This window comes from Sardina pilchardus, chromosome 17, assembly GCF_963854185.1.
Source record: "Sardina pilchardus chromosome 17, fSarPil1.1, whole genome shotgun sequence".
NCBI classification, from domain to species: Eukaryota; Metazoa; Chordata; class Actinopteri; order Clupeiformes; family Clupeidae; genus Sardina; species Sardina pilchardus.
The window spans coordinates 25,440,732-25,450,731 of record NC_085010.1 but is presented as its reverse complement, the minus strand read 5'-3'; the positions used below and the strand labels follow the sequence as shown (position 1 = coordinate 25,450,731).

Sequence of the window (10,000 nt, the reverse complement as noted above, 5' to 3'; positions counted from 1 at the left end):
CTTTATGGAGCGCCCAGCAGTGCTTCACACAGTATTTATAGAGGTGATATTCTTTACGGGGCTCAGTCGTGCAAAACTAAGCAAGGGTATATCATGCCTTGAAATGTTCTAATGGACACATACGAAACCAGAAGAAAATGGGTGCTTTTTGTATTGTAAGAGGATGGAAAAATGGATGAAAAAAAAGTGGGCATTTTGGTCAGTAAAAATCATCTTGGTTGTAAAATCCATTACTGACCATATTCACTGCTCAACTACAGTATCCCACTGGTCCTCTGAGAAACAGAGCAATTTTGAGAATGAGAGAATAAGAGGGGAGAATGGAAGAGAGATAGTGTGTGTGTGTGTGTGTGTGTGTGTGTGTGTGAGAGAGAGAGAGAGAGAGAGAAAGAGAGAGAAAGAAAGGCAACATCTATATTAGGGTCCCATCTCTGTTTCTTGTGAGGTGGAAATTACATCTAATGGCTGCCTTTCTCTCTCTCTCTCTCTCTCGCTCCCTCTTCATCACTCTATCTCTTCCTTGATTGGCTCCTTTGTGCCACATTTCCACCATCCTGCTGGCACTGCCGCTGAGAAGAGGGGCGATCAGTGGTGCGGCCCTGTGCCCGCCGCTTCGGCCCGCACTCTCACCACCCTCTCCGACTTAAGATTCTTGAGGAGGGCTCCACAAGCGTGCAAACGACACCGCCGGACTTATGGATGGGACCGGGCAGCATGATGGATGGGACAGCGTGTGAGTGAGTGAGTGACTGAAGAGCCCGTGCAACCGGCCACGTGCTCCCATGGCTGCATGGCTCTCTCTCTCTCTCTCTCTCTCCCCCCGCCCCCCCCCCCCCACCAGCAGGTAGCATGAGAGTGAACTGTTCAACAGTCAGCAGAAGTTGTCCGAGGCGATGGGAGGAATAAGGAAAAGCCTGCGGAAGGTGAACATGACCTACACACATCCTGGGACAAGGGCCTGGGGGGAGAGGAAGAGCGTGGTGAAGAGGAAGAGTGTGGTGAAGAAGATGGAGCGGAGACATCACTAAATCATCTGCACGTTGTAATACTGATGAGGAAAATGAGGAAGGAAATGGCTATTGAACCTCCTTTTTATACTGTAGTATTGAATCAATCTTTTTAGACCAAGGTCAATTTAGCTTCATACCACTGATTGAATGCCACCGTTTGATTGTTTCCAATCATTTCTTCGTGTGACTGTATGCGTGCTTGTACAAAAGGCCTTGTGGCTCAACAGGAAAAAGAAAAGCAAGAAATGTACGGTAATCAACTTAAGATAAATCTCAAAATGGCTGCATGTGAATGAAACAATCACACATGCGTGCGGTAACACAAGACTACATTTGTGTATGATTCAATGTTACATTTCTTTTCTTTTCCACAGTAATATCTGCCTTTTTTTTTATCAAGGTCAAAATGGAAATCTCACGGATGTATGCAAATGCAGAGAGTCAAGTAGCCAAGCAGTCTAATGCATCTCCACCCATACAGTCCCCCCTTCAAGCACCCACCCAGACACAACACCTACCCCATTACCAGAAGAAGAAATGGATACCATGCCACACACCATTAGCTTCACCGAAATAACACAAACGCACATGATACTAATAGATACATGAAAGAGAAATAAACAAATAAATAAATGTTGCAGATAATTATGCGCTTTCCTGGCCCCTAGGGTAGACCCAACTCATACTGAACTCCCATAATCAGGTTTGTAATAGCTCATTAGCGATAGCGACCCTGCCTGGTAAAAAAAAAAAAAAAAAAAACCTCCGCCGATTGATCGAACGTCACTCAAACGAGTCGCCGGAGCGCCTTCTGAGGACACGGCCGCCCGGTTTTATGGCCTCTCTGCCGAATGCACACGGGCCGTAAATTTTAACCGACCCTGAAGATAAGATGGGAGGACGCCGGAATCTTCCGGAGAGCTGCCTGTGATGATGAGACTTGCATAAACGTTTGACTTGATTTGATTTTCGCTAAACTGTTTACTCTTGGAGAAGGAGGGGAAGACACTGGCGGATGAGGTGTTTGGGGGTGGGGGGGGGGGGGTGGAGGCAGCTGCCTGTCTGCCTGTCTGTCTGCACAGACAGACTGTGTTTGCATTCTGGAGTGGAGACAGGAGTGCCCTTGATGAAAGCAAAACAAGCAATCAGACCCAATTAGCTGAGTGCCGACTATTTATCAGCGGGCCTCACCTTGGACAGCCTCGGCCTCTGCCCAGGCCCTGACTTATGGCCAACTCCAAGTGGTTGGTGAGTGTGGGGTGGTGTTGGAACGCAAATGTGATTGGACACCTTGACGTTCAACATTGTCGAGCGACTGCCCTGGTAAAGAGAGACATTGTATTCAAAACAATGAGCTTCTCCAATCATCTAATGGTGGCAGTTGCTCAATGACACTTTTGGGAAATGCATATTGGATCACCGGTCTGACTGGCACTTTGCTCTCATTGTTCTGCCCCCTCTACACGATTCACCAGTAACCTTAAGTCAATAAAAGAGAAAGTGAGCTATTTACCTACTTCTATCATTTTCTGTCAGGTGTGTGTGTGTGTGTGTGTGTGTGTATAACAGAGAGTAAAGACAGAATAACTATGAGAGACAGTTTCCGTCACACTTCACTGGACATTCCGCATGTGGATCTTGCCATGAATACGTTTCTGGAGTGAGAACAAGGGAGGCTACAGTGGAAAGGAAGACCGGCGAAATCGAGTGATTGAGTGAAAGAGAAGAGGGGAGGGGGGGACAGAGAGACGACAGACATAGAGAGAAAGAGAGAAAGAGAGACAGAGAGAGTGGAGTGGAACAGAAGTGTGGAGAGCCCAAGAGAAAGCCAATTACCCAGAGTGCACCCTGCTGTTGGGAAGGCTGGCCCTGATACGCCGGGACCCAGTTTTTATCAGCCGCTCGCTCATATCAGCCAGACAGGGGCTGCTGGAGAGTCCGCCGTCCAATTCCTCTGTCTCTCTCCTTCCCTTCTTCCTCCCCCTATCTTTGTCTCTCTTTCGCCCTTTCTCTTTATCACTTCTCCACCCAGCGCGTACGCTCTCCTCCTCCTCCTCCTCCTCCTCCTCCTCCTCGATCGTTCATGCTCTCTTTATCTCCCTTTCTCTCCCCTCTTTCCGTCTTCACCTCGCGCACCGTTTCTCTTTCGCTCTCCTCCTCTCCATCTGCGCTCTCCTTTTTCTCCCCCTCCCCTCTCTCTATCTCTCTCTCTCTCTCTCTCTCTCTCTCTCTCTCTCTCTCTCTCTCTCTCTCTCTCTCTCTCTCTCTCTCTCTCTTTCTCTCTAGTAGTAGATTTATGATTCTGTCACCACAGAAGAGGTCAGAGGAGTGGATGTATAACTTTATGTTTATGGGCACCTATCTCAAACGAAGGAGGGGGCGATGACGCTCGCTCCCCCCATGATGGATTGATGATTGTTGGTTCAGCGGCACGCACGCTCAGGGTCGAGGAAGGGGACTGGGTGAGGGGGGGTGGGGGTTTGGCTGTCACAGGCAATCACATACATTAAAACGGAATAATCACTATTGGGGAGGGCTTTTTTCACAAGCGTCTCTGGTTCAACTGCGTTGAGTGCTTTAAAATGAGAGAAAACCGCATGAGGCTGTCAGCTAGCTGGATGCGCCTAGATAAACATGTAAAATGTCGATGCTTGATAAGCAGCGTTTCGCTAAGGTGCAGTTCACACACACACACACACACACACACACAGGCACAGGTTTGTTCTCAGGCGTGGAGAGCGAGATGTGAGATGGAGATGTGTGCTGCGTTAACGCTTCCCAGAGGACACCTCTGGAGAGATGAGTGACAGCTTGCAAATAGCCGACGACAAAGAGCTCGGCTCAGCGCGCCTCCCCACCTCCTCTGGGGAGCTCTGCGTGAGCGTGGCGGGTGAGCTGGAGGGGGGGGGGGGGCAGGGGGGTCAGCGTGCGACTGTTTGCCCTTCTCGCTCTAATTTTGTTATCATACATTCAATTATGCAGAGTCTGTGAAATCAGCGAAGCAAACCAGGGGAGGAGGCCAAAGCCTTGGCAGAGCATCCTCTCCGGCTTGCCCTGGGATGAAGTGAGGTGAGACATTTGAGTGTGTGTGTGTGTGTGTGTGTGTGTATGGTGTGTGTGTGTGTGTCTGTGTGTGTACAGTACATGCACATGCATTTGTGTGCCAGCATGTGTGTGTGTGTCTGTGTGTGTCTCTGAGTGTGTGTATGTGTGTGTGTGTGTGTGTGTGTGTGTCTGTGTGCATGTATGTGTGTGAGTGTGTGTGTGTGAGACACCTCCCTGGAGGGACTGGGCCCGTTTTGGAGAGGCCAGTCTTCACACCTCACGCCATCGCACCAAGTCCATCAGTGCAGCAGCATCAACAGTGGCCGTGTCATAGGCGCTCGGCTCCTTCGACTCAGTTCACTAAATCACTCCACTCTTCCGAGTGTTGTCGTAAGCTATGTACTGAGGGAACGATTAGCGCCTCATGCATCTATTTCCATATTCTTGCGTCAAACCGTGTCGCTGGCACGGGCAAAATGCCTCGTCACAAAAAACACACAAGCGTCACTCCGCACGCAAGCAGATGTTTTTGTCTTTTCCCCCTCTTCAGCCAGTCAATAGCTGCTTTTCACACTTCCATCTAGCTTATTTAGCATACGCTTCTCTCTCAGTCCCATATGACTCACAGCTCAAACTACATCCATTTTAAAACATTAAAACATTCACTTTGTATATATTCGTGCCCTAGTATTACTTAATCCTACTGTATATGGAATATAATGTACTTAAAATGCAAAGAAAATGGGAAAAGGAGGAAATGTGAGGCGAAAAAAGGAAAAGTGAGGTGAAGAGACCTAAGAGGAGGCTGGAGGCCAGTGAGAGGCTGAGACTAACTGACATGCGGGGCTGAGTAGGTGCTGTTTTTTTTTTCTCCCCCCTCTCCTCTACGTGTGTGTAGACCAGAAGACCCAGGAGCATCGGGCGTGAAATAAGCCGAAATAGACCGACTTGCAAGTCGAAAAAAGCACAGTGAAGACTGGCGCGGCGGCTAATAGGCTTACCCGCGCGGACGGCTCTGTGTGTTGCCAAGGTGGGTTGGCGCGTGGGGGAGCGGGATTCTTTTTTTTTTTTTTTTTTTTTTTACGATTGTGCCAGCTGCGGTCGTAGCTCAGAGATTCAACACCGCTTTTCCCTGACACAAACGAGTGGACAGATGGCCTAGAGTCGTGCTGGGTCGTGCTAGGTGCTTTTTTTCACCCCCCCTCTTCTTTGCAACCTCCACGTGCACAGAATAAAATCGAGAGAAAGAAACAAATCGAGAGAAAGAGAGAGAGATAGAAAGAGAAAGAGATGGAGAAACAGATTATCACTCCTCTTGTTCACTGCTCCCCCCCCTCCTCCCCCCCCCCCCCCCTCCGCCTCCCTCAGGCCAAAAGCAGAACAGAGGGGCGCACAGACAAGCTCGCTTCACTCAAACCCCAGGTGAAGGTTTATGTACCCACTCAGCATGGCACCAAACAAAAACCCACCGCGCTGTGATGTGAGGATGTGTCACTTTCTTCTGACGTCCCGCGTCGCGCTCCGCTCTACAGCGCCGCGGATCACATGGCAGGCCTAGTCATCCTTTCACATGAATAACCATGTCTGTTGTGTTCTGGAGGGGGTTTCTCTGGCCGCCCGCGTTCGGAATTTTTTACAGAGCAGATGCTAATTGGCGTCGGCTTGTTTTGTTTTGTCCCATTTTTTTTTTTATGTCGTCGTTTGCTCCACCAGTGTCGTTTGGTTACGGGGTTTGCAAACAAGACGCAAACAAGAGACCGAGGAGAGGCGAGAGGAATCACAAATGTATACCCCACCCACCCCTGTCCTCTACCCTTCATCATGGCTTGTATACCTCAGCTCCCTCCTTTTTGCCTCGGGCTCTCTTCATCTCTCTCTCTTCTCTCTCTCTCTCTCTCTCTCTCTCTTTCTCTTTCTCTCACAACACAGCCTTTATCTCAGCGCCTTGGCCTGGCCGAAGAGGAAGGCAAAAGCAGTGGTGCAGAAATAAATATTGACTTTCCATTGACAGACGCGATGAGGGGGAAGGTATTGCTATCGCTTTCATAATTTATGTGGACAATCTTCCAAGCATCAATCTGACCACGGGAGTGCACGGATAGAACAGACATGAACTCATCGAAAGGGGGAAAAAACAGAGAGTGAGAGAGGGGGTGAGAGAGACAGAGAAAGAAAAGAGGGTGAGAGAGGGAGGGAATGGTTGCTGTTTGTCTCACATAGCATCGATGCTAACAAGTTTATGAGGATAATAGTATCCCGCCAAAGGATAATCCTCACAGTCCAGGGCAGATCAGGCTAACGGCTAATGGAGTCGGAAGCTTGCAAAAGGCTCCCTGGTCTTTCCTCAAACTCTCCCTGCGCTCCCTTGGTGTTTCCTCAAACTCTCCCACATACACAGTCATATCTCCACCTCGCAGGTAAGCTAAGGACATGGCAGCTTCCCAACAACGGCACGGATATATTGACTATTTTTTTTCTGCCTCGTCATGGCGACAAACGGCACGGCAACAGGAGAGTTCCAGAATGGACGAGAGCTGTCAAGAGACAGAACACCTTGTCAGTGGAGAGATTGATGCTCCCTGCATGATGCCATCTACAGGGGGGAAAAAAAGGATAGAGCGATAGATAGAGGTGGAAAAAATGAACAAGGGATGGAGAGAGAGAGAGAGAAAGAGAGAGCGAGAGAGCAAGAGATCAAAGAAAAGAAACAAAAACAGGGAGCAGGGCAGAAAAGGTCGCCTCTGTCAGAATGACAGGTTAAAACCCAGGAATTTGCCCTTGGGGGCTCTCATTTCAAACACCCACGTTTACCACCAGGAAACCCAATCAGGCTCTCGGGGCTGGAGAAAGAACCTACGAAAGCGAGCCGGCCCGTCAGGTGATTAGGCTGGAGTGGGCGGACAGGGAGCGAAAAACTCCAAAGGAATTCCACGCACAATTCCCACGTCAGGATGAGACGGAGGAGATCTGAGCCCTCCTGATCTCACCTGTCCCATTCAAAGGACGTCAGAATCAGAGACCTTCTGAAGGTCACACACGCGAGACGAGAGGAACAGAGGGGGCTAGCCGGACGTGAGTGGCAGGTGTGAGAGAACGAGATGGGGGGATAGTTTACGAGCCAGAGGGGACAGAGACCGGGGAGTGCCTCTCATTCGGTCTTTTATAACATCCTCCCTTCCTTCCTCGATCCTCGTCCTCACTGATCTAGATCAAAAAATGATGGGGCGGCAACAATGGGATAGTCTATCCAGTGTTAGTTATAGATCAGTGGGAACGCCCCTCGAGGATCGAGCATCGAGGATCGAGGAGAGATGTTGAGAGGCACCACCGGGTCAGCCAAAAGAGCCGTCCGGCAGCATCTGCCCACCCCATGACAAGTTATTTTTATTATTAATATATTTTTTTGGCAACTTAATCTGCGCGGTTTTGAACTGGACCGACGCTGCCCGCTCTCTCTCTCTCTGCGCTCTTGCCAAGAGTGAGGCACTGGCGGGTGGCTGTGGTGGCGCCCCTCGTCCACAGTGGGCGCCTCGCGCTGCCACTTCGGCGGTGATGCATACCCCGCCGCGACAGTCGACAGCTCGGCTGATGTAAGAATTGCAAAATTGCAGACACAAAAACACACACGCACGCACGCATACACACATACATGCGTACGCACACACACACACACACACACACACACACACACACACACACACAAACATAAACCTCAAAATGTTTTGGATTCGACTGAATGGGGGCTGGGGAGATCCTGCACGATGGGTCGGCTGGGCGGGCTGAGCGTAAACAATCGGTACGGCTCAAACAAACAAACAAACAAACAAACAAACAGGCCAACGAGAGTGCTGGCACAGCACTGCCTACCAACCAAACCGAGGAAGAAGAACCATTTTTTCCTCTTTCTTGCCTGCGGACAGCAACGGCGAAGAAATATAGCCTCCCCTCTGACTCTAACTCTCCCATGCTATATATACTCATTCTCTCTCTTTCTCTCTCTCTCTCTCTCTCTCTCTCTCTCTCTCACTCACACACACACACACACACACACACACACACACACACACACACACATACACACACATTCACACTCTCTCTCATTCAGCATTCTCTCTCACGTTCCTTTTTCTTCAGATTAGCAGGGCAGTGCTGGCAGCCTGCTGTAGACACAGATGGAGAATAGTGTGGGGAGGAAGGCAGCAGCAGCAGCAGCAGCGAGGAGTGTGTGTGTGTGTGTGTGTGTGTGTGTGTGTGAGAGAGAGAGTGTGTGTGTGTGTGTGTGCGTGTGTGAGGGAGGGAGTGAGGAGCCCGACACCTATTTCAGCCTGTCATCGGCGGCGCGCAGCCTGATCCAATTATTTGCAGAGAAATGGATGTCATTCAAATGTCAGAGCCATTTCCGTGACATGCGCACTCTCTCCACACACACAGCAGCCTTCATAATTAAGAATATGTCCCATGAGTCGACTTGGAAGATATTAACTGTGTGTGTGTGTGTGTGTGTGTGTGTGTGTGAGAGAGAGAGAGAGTGTGTGTAATATGTATGTGTGTGTGAGTGTGTGTGTGTGTGTGTGTGTGTGTGTGTGTGTGTGTGTGTGTGGATCTGTGCGCGTGTGAGCGGGAGAAAAAGAGAGGGAAAGAGGATGAAAGAGTAGAAAAGGATGAGAGGGAAAATCTACTATGCAACTAAAAGAAGAAAAAAAGCACACCACCCCCAGCCTGCCTGTGTCCTGCCAGATTGACCAGACTGTACTGTAACTCAGCTAAGCCACTGTGCTCCACTACAGCAAAGGACTGGACTGTGAGCGCTTAAGGCCTCCTCCACACTCCACTCCTCTCCACTCACACACACACATGCACGCACGCACACACACAACACACGTCCACTCATTCACGTCTGCTCCGCTCAGGCTAGAAGCCAGAGCCCATCTTCTGCCTCCTGTCTCTCCGCACCAGCTAACATGCGCTGAGGATGCAGTCAAAACACGGCACATCAGAGGAGCGGGTAGCGGGTACGGGGAGTAGGAGAGGAGGAGGGAGAGATGGAGAGGGGGAGACAGAGAGAGGGAGAGAGGACTGCTCACCGTAAGCCATACCTCCATACACACCCGTTCACTCAGCCATAGCAAGTTCAGAGCCAGTCCAGAGCTGGTGTATATAATATATGCTCTGTACAACCTTATGACCAATGTCCTTGTGAAAACACATAAACAGGTTAGAGGCACAGACTAGTCATGTCAATATATAATGTTCATATACAGTAGGCTCTTTATATGAATGTATATAATGTTTATCGTTATTTCATCTTTTTATGCTAGTTCATACTTCCTATGATTTTTATAAATACTATTCATAGTACATTTTAGAGTGCTCTCTGAACATGACTTTGGGTGTGGATGAAACTAGGAGTCTCCCTTTCTACTTGGGCACATATATTCCGGCATCCTCCATCTGAGGTGTGGCAGGCCTTTTTATGGTTGAAAGGTATACGGCACGGAAACCCTCTTTCCCACGCTCCGGTGAAAGCCAGTGTGATGAAAGCTGGAGTTTTTTTCTTTTTTTCTTGTCTTGTCTTTCCTTTTCTTTTTCTTTGCTTAGCTTTTTCTCTTTCTTCCCCTATGCTCCCCCCTACCAAGCAGAATCCTCCTCCGTCAGTGGTGTGAGAGACAGAGAGAGAGAGAGAGAGAGAGAGACAGAGAGAGAGAGAGAGGGAAAGAGAGTGGGCTGTGTGAGTACTGGTTGCCATCATAGGAAAAAAGTCTCTGATGTAAAAGGAAATGCGTTGCAACTCATCTCCTCCCTCTCTTCTCCTCATCCTCTCTTCCTCCTCTCCTCTCCTCCGCCAGACATAACTAGCCGACAGCATGGAGCAGAGAGAGATAGAGAGAGGATCCACATCACCGAGCTCTAACACAAACTGTCAAACGGTGTCTGCCGGTTGCCAT

At 49.4% G+C, this 10,000-nt stretch overlaps 1 protein-coding gene across 2 annotated transcripts in view; it reads right to left on the bottom strand.

Moving 5' to 3' along the window:
• The window catches only part of tmem178bb (transmembrane protein 178Bb), a 98,963-nt gene that overhangs the window by 77,698 nt on the left and 11,265 nt on the right, over positions 1-10,000 (bottom strand). The gene's annotated exons all lie outside the window — the stretch shown is intronic.